The sequence below is a fragment of the Mesocricetus auratus genome, unplaced genomic scaffold (assembly GCF_017639785.1).
Source record: "Mesocricetus auratus isolate SY011 unplaced genomic scaffold, BCM_Maur_2.0 Super-Scaffold_100004, whole genome shotgun sequence".
NCBI classification, from domain to species: Eukaryota; Metazoa; Chordata; class Mammalia; order Rodentia; family Cricetidae; genus Mesocricetus; species Mesocricetus auratus.
Window position 1 is genome coordinate 27,810,283 of NW_024429189.1, and position 14,328 is coordinate 27,824,610.

The 14,328-nt window shown below is 40.8% G+C and overlaps 1 protein-coding gene across 13 annotated transcripts in view; it reads right to left on the minus strand.

The window, feature by feature from the left end:
- Ccdc148 (coiled-coil domain containing 148) overlaps positions 1-14,328 on the minus strand; it is a 261,051-nt gene that overhangs the window by 82,972 nt on the left and 163,751 nt on the right. The window lies entirely within an intron of this gene.

Consider the following 14,328-nt stretch of genomic DNA (forward strand, 5'->3'; position numbering starts at 1 on the left):
CAAGTCATAAAGCTTATGAGAAATGGTGTACATTTTATCTTTTAGAACTGTGTGCTAATGAGTCCGTATTTTGCAGTTTATTGCCACCTAGACCCAGGGGATGCACTAGTGAATCAATGGTCCTGCAGCTTAGAGTGAATCACTACAGCTAGCTGCATGCTCTGTGTTCTGATTCGAATGCTTCATCTTACTGGTACTGAAAACCAGTTGTGCAGCCTCCAGTGTTGATCAAACAATGCCCCTGTGAGGGGAACTCTCTCACCAGCTAAGAACAACCAGGAAGACATAAAAAGGACTGTGCCCGTGAGCCTGGTTTCTGAGCCTGGGTTACTAATATTGCCTCTAGGTATTATTGGCTTATTCCTATTTGAAATGTCTGATTTGATGCTATGGTATGTTTCTAGCTAACTTCTACTTTACCAGTCGGCTACAGCTGTGAGGAGCCGCCCTCGCTATCGCTATTGCCGTTAGAAGATGGCGCTGACATCCACTGTCAGTTGGAGTTAACTGTCGCTGTCAGTTGGAGTTAACTGTCGCTGTCAGTTAGAGTTAACTGTCGCTGTCAGTTGGAGTTAACTGTCGCTGTCAGTTGGAGTTAACCGTTTAAACTGTGCCTCTCCCGTGACGTCATCTGGGGTGATGTGCAAACCACCAATCCCGGCTCTACACATCTCACTCGGAGCTCCTAGGCTTATATAAGGGGCTGGGTTTCTTAGCTTGGGGTCTCCCTCTAAGAAGCTGATCATCTATCTCTCAAGATGCATTAAAGCTTTACTGCAGAAGGATCCGAGTGTTCTGCGTCGTTCTTGCTGGCTGGTAGCGCGGGACATACAGCAATATTAATATCAGTAATTACTGTATTATTTATAGAGCTCTTTCACAGTTCCATTCATGTGCTAGCTGCTTCCCATATTTTGTATCAACCTTTTCAATATTATAAAAATAGATACAAACTATAAAACTCAGGAGATTAAAAACAATTTTCTCCGTGGTCACACAATTAGCAAGTGATACCTCTGAACTATGGCTAGATCCGAACAAAGGAAAAATGCCTATGTTCTCAACATACTTACCCCCACTTCTAACGGGCTCATTGAGTTTGGGGCCCTTCACACTCGCTACCCAGTTTGCAGTTTGTTGATTTCTCTTTCCACAATGGCTCATCTCATCTTCATTTGGAATTGAATCTCCTTAGACCCACTTCAGTAACTTTGAATCTATATAGGTTTGGGTTCCTTTCTCAATGAAATTGCTAATGTACCATAGAGTTATAGCCATGGGCTTGCTTTGGTAGCTTGAACTCATTCCTCTGCCCCACCCCAAATGGTTCAAGGTCAAAAGGAAGACATGAGTACAACTTAGTCTTAAATTGCCACTTGTCTTCAGGATGTACTTTGTCTTTCTCTGACTGCAGCCCCCACTCCAGCCTGTCCCCAAAAAGGGAGATTTAAGGAATCTTAGCTCCTCCTGAGCCTGGAAGGAAGTATTTGGGATGTCATGTGCCTTTAGGTACCAACCTTAGCTTCTAATATCTACATTGTTTAATTCAGCCCTCCATGATCAGGATTCCACACTCTGAGTCATCCCCACCCCCTTTTTATAAATGGTAGCATGGGGTGACAGCTAAGACACCTTGTCATCCTGCTTCTCCCCAGCAGAATTCTGGGCATGTGGTAGCCTCTTTGCATGCTGCCCTATTCCACACATTGTCTCAAGACCCTATGTGTGTTTCACAGGATTCCCAGGTATTAGCCAAAAGCCACACACACATACAGTCTTCTTAGATAATCCTCTCATTGTTTTGGTCTGTGGAGGTGGCTGAGAGATACCACCTCCCAAGTCTTTCTAGTTTCAAAAGATCCAAGGGAAGGGCTTTTAAATGCTGACCTTTTGCTCTTTTGAAGGCTTCAGTAAAGGATTATATAATCATAGATCTAGTCCACTATCACTGCTGTCCATCAAGAGGGAGTCTCTTAACTGATTGAGTTTTCCTAGCCATCAAGCCTGCATTATTTTTGTTGAAGAGCTCCTCAAAATCTATCTCCTCCCTTTAGCTATAAGCAGCAAAAAGAATGTAGGTAGCACCTTCAACATTTTGGCAAATTCTCAGATCTATGAAGGAATACCTTTTCTGTATTTCTTCAGGATCCCCAAGTTCTAGCATCTCCTAATGGCAGCCGGCCTTTCTCCTGTTTCCAATACTGCTCACATTTGCTATATGCCCTCATCAGCCATATCTTTAACCTCTGCTAATTATACTAATTGCTTGTCGAAGGTAATCTAGTCTTTCTTATATTAATCAACCTCAAAATGATGTCCTTGAGATTCTTTTGGCTTTTCCCATTCCAAACCCACTTCTTCATGCTTGGTGTTCCAGATACCAAAACCCCCTTTAGTGTTTTGTTTTTCAATTACTGTTTTAAAATTTTCCACAGATTTGGCTGTGTGAAACAAGACTCTCTTATTAGTTCAGAATTCTGTAATTCAGAAGTCTCACACAGTATAGCTGGGTTCTCTGTTTTTGAACTTATAATTCTGAAATCCAAGGTTTGGGCAAAACTGAATTCTTAATTTGGGAAAACTTGCTCCCAACCTCATTCTTGTTTTTGACAGAATGGAGTTCCTTATGGTGACAGAACTGTGACTTAGAGCTTTGCATTGCTTCACTGGTTTGGTTCTGCAAGGCTACCCGTGCTCCCTGCCTGATGGCTCCCTCAGTCTCTTGGCTGTCAATGGCAGTTGTGCCCTTCTTACCCTTCAAATCTCTAGCCACCCTGGGCAACCAGGCAGCCCTCTTCTCTACAGGGTTCCTATGATTGGGTCATTCTGATGATGGCTCTGTTTCACAGTCATCTGTGCTCTCTGAGCTAAGCTAAGAATGGGAGGAAACGCCATGTTATTTCCACTTCTGGTGAGGAAGGGCATATAGTAAGTAGGTTGGGGAGTGATCTCAGGGGACATCTTTCAAGTGGGCTTGCCCTGATGTACTTGCTGGCTTCTCTAAATCCTAATGGTTCTAAAGAAGCAGGGTTCACATCTAAAGAGCTTAGGCTTTATCAGTATTCTGTGTCTACCTTTTCTTCTCCACCCACAGCTTTTTAGATTAGTATCTAAAAACTTGATAGTACACTGTCAAGTTATATAGTACCTAAAAGAGATTTTAACATTTTTATGCAACTATTCTCTCCTATGAACCCACAAAGTCCCACACTGGGAGAACAGCTTTGACGTGAACTATAAATTCTCTGGGGAGAATGCAGCTTCTGGAATCTTCTGAGCAAAAGAACTGTCCCAGCCATTGAACCTTCACTCTATTTTCACTGATACTGCTAGATAGCCTATGCCCTTTGGTTTTACACTGTCTCCTCCCCTGTGGTTGTGTGCATGTAATTCTGGGTCTTTGCCAGAACATTCAAGTGCCAACATACCATTGAAGATGTGACTTTGGGCATTTACTGAATTGATGTCACATAAACCTGAGAATTCACAAAATGGCAGATCCCTCCCTAATATACCTTTGAGCTAAAACTGAAGTTTGTAGGCCCACTGGTGGCACCCTGATTTCCATAGTAATGCCTCCCAATTCAGTTGCTTACAGTGCTGTGTTAGGAGTTGACTAAAAGTTTTCAGAGAACTGCAAAACACTACACCAGGGAAGACATATTGAATAACCAGTCTGCTTCCTTCCATGTTAGGCTTGAGAGTCATTTTATAGTAAAGACATGTAATTTTAAAGTTTGCTTTCATTAATCTGGCTGTGATGATTTGAGTTACTTTTCTTTCTTCTTCTATCTTTGGGATTAACATTATGTCTCTAGTATATGAGCCTTAATCACAATCTCCATCCTAGGAGAAAGGTTGGAACTACTTTTGTTTTGGAGCCCATGGAACCCTAGACTTGGCATCCCACAACAATGAACTCTAATGATATTTTCACACCATCCTTAGAGCCACATACAGTGAAAGGGGTGGTGCAGAGACCAATATTACATATTACATATTGTGCCCAGCTAGCACAATAATTTTGTTTATACAATAGTCCTATGCTCAGTCATAGAACTATGAAAATTATCTATCAGATGACAATTTAGTTAATCTCAGGTAATCAACATCTTCCTTGACTCTTGAGATGAAACCATAAAAAGTATGAATATTCTATTCAACTGGAATTTTAAGCCATGGAGAAAAGGCAATCTAAGGTTCTGGGCATTTATAATAGTGAACTTTAGACTAGACACAAACTAAAACATTATCTTAGCAAATGAGCCCTGAAAGATAAATTGCAGGGAGGAAGCACCAGGAAGAAGAGGGTATCTTGTCCCGACATCCTCCAGTGAGGTCTTATGCATGGCAGAGCTTCTCTGTCTCCTCTGCTGCCTCTTTCTAAGTAAAGAGAGTCAGGGGCGAAGCTGCAGGTGGGAGAATGGAAGGGAAACAGCAGGGCTAAGAGAGCAGCATGTCTCAGTCAGGGGCATGTTTGCAGGATTATCACCTGTGCAGGATTATCTGCCAAGCTGCTATAATGCTCTGGAAAAACAAAGTTTGCTTCTAACATATAAAATAGGTAAGACAAAGAGAATGTAAGTTTGCAATTAATAAAGGTAGCCAGAACTTTTGATCAGTGTCTGTTGATAATGGAACTTGCCAACCTTCAATATGTAGAAATGCTGAACAAAATATCACACACACACACACACACACACACACGCACACACACACGCACACATGCACGCACACACGCATACATGCAGCATATTCACACAGGCACTGCCCAGGGTTGAATAGAAAGATGGGCTCCTAAGTCAGATGATAGAGACACAACTGAAGTCAGAGGAAGACCAGATCCTAAGAAGGGTCTGAGTAGCTCACAACTGGCCTTTCACCTTTCTAGGAGCTGGAAAGAGCAACAAATAGCACAGGACTTGGCTAGACATGGAGCAGGTATTATCACACCATGATCACTCTTAGGGAAGTGGCTCGAGAGGATCGAAGGGGTCACTGCAGAATGCTAAGCTAGTGTCATTCATGAGAACGCTGACATTCACATAGGCTCACAGCATGGTATCCCAGGTCCCGTCAATAACACAGAAGCTGGTTCTGAAATGTATACGGTTCTCAGCAGAGGCAAAAATAAGAGCTGTCTTCAGAGGTGGTGTCTCGGCTCAGAAAGGAACGTGCAGTTCATAAAGGAAACCCAAACACCTTCCTTCTTTAGTCATTTAAAATGTCTGTGAAACTGTAGAAACTTCAGGCAATATTAAAGGCAAATGACCAGAGGAACAAAGCACCTGCAACTCCAAGAGCTGATTAAGATGTAGCATCCTGTAATTATAAGCCCCAGCTATAGATTAATAAATAAGCGAATAGAAAGATAGATAAGAAGTACAAATAAAAGAGAAAACTTTCCAGTGAACATAAGATGTTCAGTCTCAGAAGCACCCATGGGAATACAAATTAAAACACTAATGAGGTGCTTTTCATAGTTATCAGATTGGCAGAATTCAAAAAATTAATTATAATAACCATATAAAGTTAGAAATCATATAAAATCAAAATATATGGATCTTGGGACTGGAGAGATGACTCAGAGGCTAAGAGTACTGGTTATTCTGTGACCTTCTCCCTGGCACTACATTCATGGAATACCCCCAAGGAGGATCTCACCCTCCCTGAGGAATGATGTGAGGATTTGGTGGGGAGCTGGGGGACTGGTGGAGAGACAAGGGAGGAGGGATGGGAGAGGGAGCTGGGACTGACATGTGAAACATTCACGTTTCTAATTTAAATAAAAACATATATTGGGGAAAAAAGAGTACTGGCTATTCTTCCAGAGGTCCTGAGTTCAATTCCCAGCAACCACATGGTGGATTATAACCATCTATAATGCAATTTGGTAATACTATACATAGTAAATAAATAAATCTTTAAAAAAATACATTGATCCTACAACGTAATCATTTCCCTCCTAGAAGCTCCTAGAGAAAGCTCTGGTTAGGTCAAAAGATATCTGTATGGTTGCTACAACTATATATCAGGCAAAACAGCAAATCTTTACAGGCTGAGCTGAAGCCACTAAGCAAAATAGAGAAATTGGCAGCTGTATCTACTATGGAATACTAACAACCAATTAAAAACACAAATCAGCTCTACTCTATACTGTTAACACAGAACTAATTTAAAATACAAGCTGGGGTGGGGAAAAGAGTGGTAGAGAATGGTGCGGCATAATAGTCTTGTGAAAAAAGAATAAATCACAGCCTACACGTTAAAATGTTTTAACAGCTATGTATCGTTCTGGTATGGCAGAAACAAGTAAGGAAGATGCTGACTAAGGACTTAAGAAATGACTTCAACACTGTAATGGCTTGTTTTGAAAATGTGACACAACGTAAAGCATATTAAATTAGAATTTTCACTGATAGGTGATGGGTAAAAATATATTACATTAATCTATGTATCTTAAAAATATTCCCTAAATAAAAAAAAGTTATAAGAAGGAAATAACTGAAATAAACCAGATACCTTGGTACTATACAGTTTCTAAGGGTTCAAAGAAAATCTCAGAAAATCAGAAATACAGTAAGGTTGCCACAACTCCACACATACAAGATATTGGTCTTCCATTTCCTATATGCCTCTCATCATCATGCAAGACAATAGAGTAAGACCCTGCAGGCAGCTTAGTGGAATGCAACTGGACCCCCATATGGACTAGGCGTATGGACATCTTTTAGGCATCTAATTCCTTAATGCTCCTAGGTATACATTAGAGCTTGTTAATAAGATGTGGGAAGGATATTGCAACTAATGTCTCTGAAGTTCTCCTTGACCTCCATGGTGCCTTCTTGCTTTAGACTGTATTTCGTCCTGCCATCACCTTGGCCACCACAGTTGTCAATCATTCCATCCATTACTCTTTCTGTGTTTGTTTGTTCACTTTCTTTGGTGTTTTGAAGCCAAATGTCATCCCTAAAAGTTCAGCAAGTCTTTCTTTCTCACCTTTTAAAAATCCTCTCTTGGAGCTTGGGTCTCCGGGGTGACACTCCCCATCCCTCACCCAACACCTATCCCCTCGATCTTCCAGGGGCCCACACTGGCATCCAGAAGACCCGCCCACACAGGAAAGACTTCAGCCCTTCCAGGCCCCAACCTCCAGCGATCCCAGCTTCAGGTGAGCTTGGGTCTCCGGGAGGGGATACTCCCCATCCTCTGCCCAACACCCATCCCCTTGATCTTCTGGAGGCAGCTCCTGGCATCCAGAAGACGCGCCCACACAGGAAAGACTTCAGCACTCCCAGGCCCCAACCTCCTGCAATCCCAGCTTCAGGAAAGACATCAGCCCTTCCTGGCCCCAACCTCCAGTGATCCCAGCTGCAGCTTCAGCTTCAGTGTCAGTGTCCACATCTTCAGCTTCAGGAAGGAAGGAGACCAGTGGAGACAGAAAGACCCACCTGCACCCACTGGAAGAAGAGACGGGAAGAAGACAGAATAAGAGGACACTGAGCAATAGAAAGACCAACATGACTCCACCAGAATCTAGAGAACCAATGCCAGCAAGACCTTAAAAGCACTACATAGGCGAAGCAGAGGATGATGATAGAGACCCTCAAAGAGGAAAGGAGGAAATCCCTTAAAGAAATAGACAAAAAAAAATCCATGAAATTGGAGAAAAAAATTCAAGAAATAAACACATCTCTCAAAGAATCTAAAGAGTACCAAGAAAAAACAACCAAACAAATGAAGGAAACAACTCAAATAGTTGAAGGATTGAAAGCTGAAATAGAAACAATAAAGAAAACACAGAATGAGGGGATGCTAGAAATAGGAAAGCTGGGTAAACGATCAGGAACTACAGATGCAAGCATCACCAATAGAATAAAAGAGAAGAGAGAATCTCAGGTGTTGAAGACTCATTAGAAGATATACAATCATCAACCAAAGAAAATCTCAAAACAAACAAATCCCTAACACAAAATATCCAAGAAATATGGGACACTGTGAAGAAGCCAAACCTGAGAATAATAGGTATAGAAGAAGGTGAAGAAATACAGCTCAAAGGTACAGAAAACATATTCAACAAAATCATAGAAGAAAACTTTCCTAACCTAAAGAAGGATATGCCTATGAAAATACAAGAATCTTACAGAACACCAAATAGGCTGGACCAGAAAAAGTAGTCACCTCACCATATAATAATGAAAACATCAAACCTACAGAATAAAGAGAAAATATTAAGAGCAGCTAAAGAAAAAGGCCAAGTAACATATAAAGGCAGACCTATCTGAATTACACCTGACTTCTCAATGGGAACTATGAAAGCAAGAAGATCCTGGACAGATGTCCTACAAATGCTAAGGGAACAAGGATACCAGCCCAGACTACTATATCCAGCAAAGCTTTCAATTACCATAGATGGAAAAAACAAAATGTTCCATGATTTAAACAATATGTATCCATGAATCCAGCTCTACAGAAAGTGCTAGAAGGAAAACCTAGACCCAACGAAGATAACTACACTCACAAAGACATGAGCAATAGACAATCCCACTTTACCAAACACCAAAAGAAAAAGGGAGGAGAGCCTACACACAATAACTCCATTACCAATAAATCAAGCACAAATAAGAATATTCAATCAATGGTCATTAATATCCCTCAATGTCAATGGCCTCAACTTGCCTATAAAAAGACACAGACTAGCAGAATGGATACAAAGACAGAACCCATCCTTCTGCTGCATACAAGAAACACATTTCAACATCAAAGACAGACGTTACCTCAGAGTAAAGGGCTGGGAAAAGAATTTCCAATCAAACGGACCCAAGAAACAAGCAGGTGTAGCAATCCTAATATCTAACAAACTAAACTTCAAATTAAAATCAATCTAACAAGATGAAGAAGGACATTTGATATTCATCAAAGGAAAAGTCAATCAAGATGAAGTCTCAATTTTGAACATCTATGCCCCAAATACAAAGGCACCTACATTCATGAAAGAAACATTACTAAAGCTCAAATCGCACATAAAATCTCACACAGTAATAGTAGGAGACTTCAACACTCCGCTCTCACTGCTAGACAGGACCTCCAGACAGAAACTTAACAAAGAAACAAAAGAACTAATAGAAGTTACGGCCCAACTGGGTTTAACAGACATCTATAGAACATTCCACCCAAACACAAAGGGATATACCTTCTTCCTGGCAACACATGGAACCTTCTCTAAAATTGACCACATAATAGGAAACATAGCAAATCTCCACAGATACAAAAAAATCAGAATAACCCCCTGTTTCTTATCAGACAACCATGCATTAAAATTAGAATTCAACAATAACACAAATCGCAGAAACCCTACAAACTCATGGAAATTGAACAATGCACAATTGCACCATCCCTCTGTAAAGGAAGAAATAAAAAAAGAAATTAACGACTTCCTGGAATTCAATGAGAATGAAGACACAACATACCAAAACTTATGGGACACTCTGAAAGCAGTGCTGAGAGGAAAGTTCATAGCACTAAGTGCCCACATGAAGAAACTGGAGAACAGTCACATCAGAGAATTAATAGCACAGCTGAATGTTCTAGAAAAAAAAAGGAGCAAACTCACCCAGGAGGAGCAGATGCCAGGAAATAATCAAATTGAGGGCTGAAATCAATCAAGTAGAAACCAGGAAAACATTGAGAAGAATCAACGAAACAAAGAGTTGGTTCTTTGAGAAAATCAACAAAACAGACAAACCTCTGTCCAAACTAACCAAAAGACAGAGACAGAGCATGCTAATTAACAAAATCAGAAATGAAAAGGGGGACATAACAACGGACACTGAGGAAATCCAAAGAATCATCAGGGAATACTTTGAAAATCTGTACTCCACAAAATTTGAAATTTTAAAGGAAATGGACAATTTCCTGGATAGATATCACTTGCCAAAACTAAATCAAGAACAGATAAGCAATAGACCTATAACCCTTAATGAAATAGAAGCAGTCATCAAAAGTCTCCCAAACAAAAAAAAGCCCAGGCCCAGATGGCTTCGGTGCAGAATTCTACCAAAAATTAAAAGAAGAGCTCATTCCAATACTCCTCAAAGTATTCCACACAATAGAAGCAGGAGGCTCACTGCCAAACTCTTTTTACCAGGTTATAATTACCTTGATACCCAAGCCACACAAAGACACAACTAAGAAAAAGAAATATACACCAATTTCCCTCATGAACATCGATGCAAAAATACTCAATAAAATACTAGCAAACCGGATTCAAGACCACATCAGAAAAATCATCCACCATGATCAAGTAGGCTTCATCCCAGGAATGCAGGGGTGGTTCAACATTAGAAAATCTATCAATGTAATCCACCATATAAACAAACTGTGAAAGAAAAACCACATGATCATCTCACTAGATGCTGAAAAAGGCTTTGACAAAATCCAGCACCCCTTCATGATAAAGGTCTTGGAGAGATCAGGGATAACAGGAACATACCTGAACATAATAAAAGCAATATACAGTAAACCAACAGTTAACATCAAACTAATGGAGAAAAACTCAATGCAATTCCTCTAAAATCAGGAACAAGACAAGGCTGTCCACTCTCTCCATAGCTCTTCAATATTGTACTTGAAGTTCTAGCTAGAGCAATAAGACAGCAAAAGGAGATAAAGGGGATACAAAAAGGAAAAGAAGTCAAGCTTTCACTATTTGCAGATGATATGATGGTTTAAATAAGTGACCTGAAAAACTCTGCAAGAGAACTCCTAGAGCTGGTAAACGCCTTCAGCAAAGTGGCAGGATACAAGGTTAACTCAAAAAAATCAGTGGCCCTATTATATACAGATGATAAAGTGGCAGAGAAAGAAATCAGAGAAACATCACCCTTTACAGTAGCCATAAACAGCATCAAATATGTGGGGATAATGTTAACCAAAGAAGTGATAGACCTGTATATCAAGAACTTTGAGTCTTTAAAGAAAGAAATCAAAGAGGATACCAGAAAATGGAAAGATCTCCCATGCTCTTGGATTGGTAGGATCAACATAATAAAAATGGCAATCTTGCTAAAAGCAGTCTACAGATTCAATGCAATCCCTATCAAAATCCAGCACAATTCTTCACAGACCTGGGAAGAACAATAATCAACTTTATATGGAAAAACAAAAGGCCCAGGATAGCCAAAACAACCCTGTACAATAAAGGAACTTCAGGAGGCATCACCATACCTGACTTCAAGCTCTTTTATAGAGCTATAGTCCTGAAAAGAGCTTGGTATTGGCACAAAAATAGACAGGTAAACCAATGGAACCGAATTGAAAACCCTGATTTTAACCCATACACCTATTAACACTTTATTTTTGACAAAGAAGCTAAAAATATACAATGGAAAAAAGAAAGCATCTTCAACAAATGGTGCTGGCATAACTGGATATTGGTATGTAGAAGACTGCAGATAGATCCAAGTTTATCGCCTTGTACAAAACTTAAGTCCAAATGGATCAAAGATATCAACATAAATCCAACCACACTGAAACTCTTAGAAGAGAAAGTTGGAGATACTCTTCAACAAGTTGGTACAGGAGACCACTTCCTGAACATAACACCAGTGTCACAGACTCTGAGATTGGCAATTAACAAATGGGACCTCCTGAAACTAAAAAGCTTCTGTAAGGCAAAGGACACAATCAAAAAGACAAAAAGGCAGCCCACAGAACGGGAAAAGATATTCACTAACCCTACATCTGACAGAAGGCTGATCTCCAAAATTTACAAAAACTCAAGAAGCAAGTCTCCAAAACACCAAAGGATCTGTGGGGTACAGAACTAAACAGAGAATTCTCAATAGAGGAGGCCAAAATGGCTGAGAGACACTTAAGAAAGTGCTCAACATCCTTAGCCATCAGGGAAATGCAAATCAAAACAACTTTGAGATACCATCTTACTCCTGTCAGAATGGCTAAAATCAAAAACACTGAAGACAATTTATGCTGGAGAGGATGTGGTGAAAGGGGAACACTCCTCCACTGCTGGTGGGAATGTCAACTCATACAGCCACTTTGGAAATCAGTATGGAGATTCCTCAGGAAAATGGGAATCAATCTACCACAAGACCCAGCAATTCCACTCTTAGGCATATATCCAAAAGGGGCAAATTCATACAACAAGGGCACCTGCTCCACTATGTTCATAGCAGCATTGTTTGTAATAGCCAGAACCTGGAAGCAACCTAGATGTCCCTCAACTGAAGAGTGGTTAGAGAAAATGTGGTAAATTTACACAATGGAGTATTACTCAGCAGAAAAAAACAATGGAATCTTGAAATTCGCAGGTAAATGGATGGCACTAGAAGAAACCATCCTTAGTAAGGTAACCCAGTCACAAAAAGACAAACATGGTATGTACTCACTCATATATGGATTTTAGACATGGATCAGGAGAGTGCCAGTCTGTACTTCCACTGACAGAGCGTCTGGGAAACAGGAAAGGACCTAAGAGATATGCATGGTACCCCAGAGAAGAGGAATCAGGCAAGATCTTCTGAATAGATGGGGAACATGGCGAGGGGTGGGGGGAGTGGGAGCTGGGAAGAAGAGAGGGGAGAAGATGAAGAGAGAGTAGGTCATGGGGGAACAGGAAGGTTGGGTGGGGGGGTAGGATAGGGGGAAGAGGGAATCATAGGTTAGAAGACAGATCAGGCACCAGTGTGACCTCTAGTGATCTAAAGGGATGACACCAACTAACAAGCTAAGCAATAGTGGAGAGACCACCTCGAATGTCCATTCCTGATAATGAGCTTGATGTCCATAACCATCCTGGAGCCTTTATCCAGTGACTGATGGAAGCAGAGGCAAACACCCACAGTTAAGCTCTGAACTGAACCCAAGGAACCCAGTGACAGAGAGAAAGGAGCGATGAGCAAATTGGCAAAGAATGGGCTGGTAAAACCAGCAGACACAGCTGATCTGAACAGGGGAGAGCTCTTGGACCCCAGACCGACAGCTGGGAGGCCAGCATGGGACTGATCCAGACTCCCTGAGTGTGAGAGTCAGTGAGGAGGCCTGGGCAACCTATGGATCCCTGAGCAGTGGATCAGTGTTTATCCCTGGCTTACAAATGAACTTCGTGTGTCCATAACACAAAGAGGGATGCTCTCTCAGCCTGTACTCTTAGGGGAGTGCCTGGCCCCTGCCCTGAGTGAAATGACAGACTCTAGATATCCCCTATGCAGAAGGAACAAGCTATTTAGAATTAAAATAATAATGAAAATAAAAAAGATAAAAAAATAAAAATCCTTTCTTTCCCTTCTAGAAATCTAATGTAGTGACTGCAAAGAAGACAGTGAGCAATGCCATGCCACCGTCTCCTGAATATCCATGCCAACTATCCAACTTGAGTCTAACTTCCACAATTAAATGTGCTCCCTCCCATTATTAATAGTTGACTTATTTCATTTGTCTTGGTCTTTGCAAACCTTCACAACATGGACCTTTACTTAAGGCCCTTCACATGACACTTAAGGTGGTCTATGTATAGCTAATACTTAGTTAGATATTCAGTGCTTTCTGTGGTCATACTTATGAAGAAATACTATGAAAGCACCCTAGATAGAAGACAAAACTAGGGATATATACTTTAAATACTATACTTCCATGATAGTAAATAATTGCTATGTTGCTCCCAAAAGATACACAGCTCACTTAACATTATCTGAAACATGATCAATATTTAGTAATTATTGACGTTTGTACAGTTATTTCTTTTAAAAATCACCTTTTTTCATGAGGGCCTGATAAAATCACCCAGCCTACTTCTTTCTGAGAATAAATAGAATTCAATTTTTAATTTAAAATCTGAGAGCAGCTGACTTTGTCAGGTGGTCCCAGAACCTTCAGTGTTGGTTTGTGCACATGCTGCTTCCCTTTCACTCACTTGCTGGTGAAAGGACATGGCCCACGTCAAGATCAATGCAAGTGAAGAGTCAGACATCCGGCGAGACTGGCCTATGGACTAGCAGTCCCTAGCTCCTTTGTCCCCCAGCACTGCACGTTGAAGAAAAAACTCCTAAACAAGGGTTTTACAGACTCCATTGATCACACCGCCCAAAATTTGAACCATGGTCATAAGAGCAAAAGGTAGTCCACCAGTGGCCATGAGTTAATCAGTCATTCTTAGCTTTATAAGCAGCTTTTTAAAACATATCATTTTTCATATCATGCACATCAAGTCAATGCAGGCGAATTCTCTGGGTCGTGGTGTGCAAGACTGGAGGAGCTCTGCCAGCAAATTGATTTCCTTTCATTGCACTGGTCACTAGGTAACTACCTTTT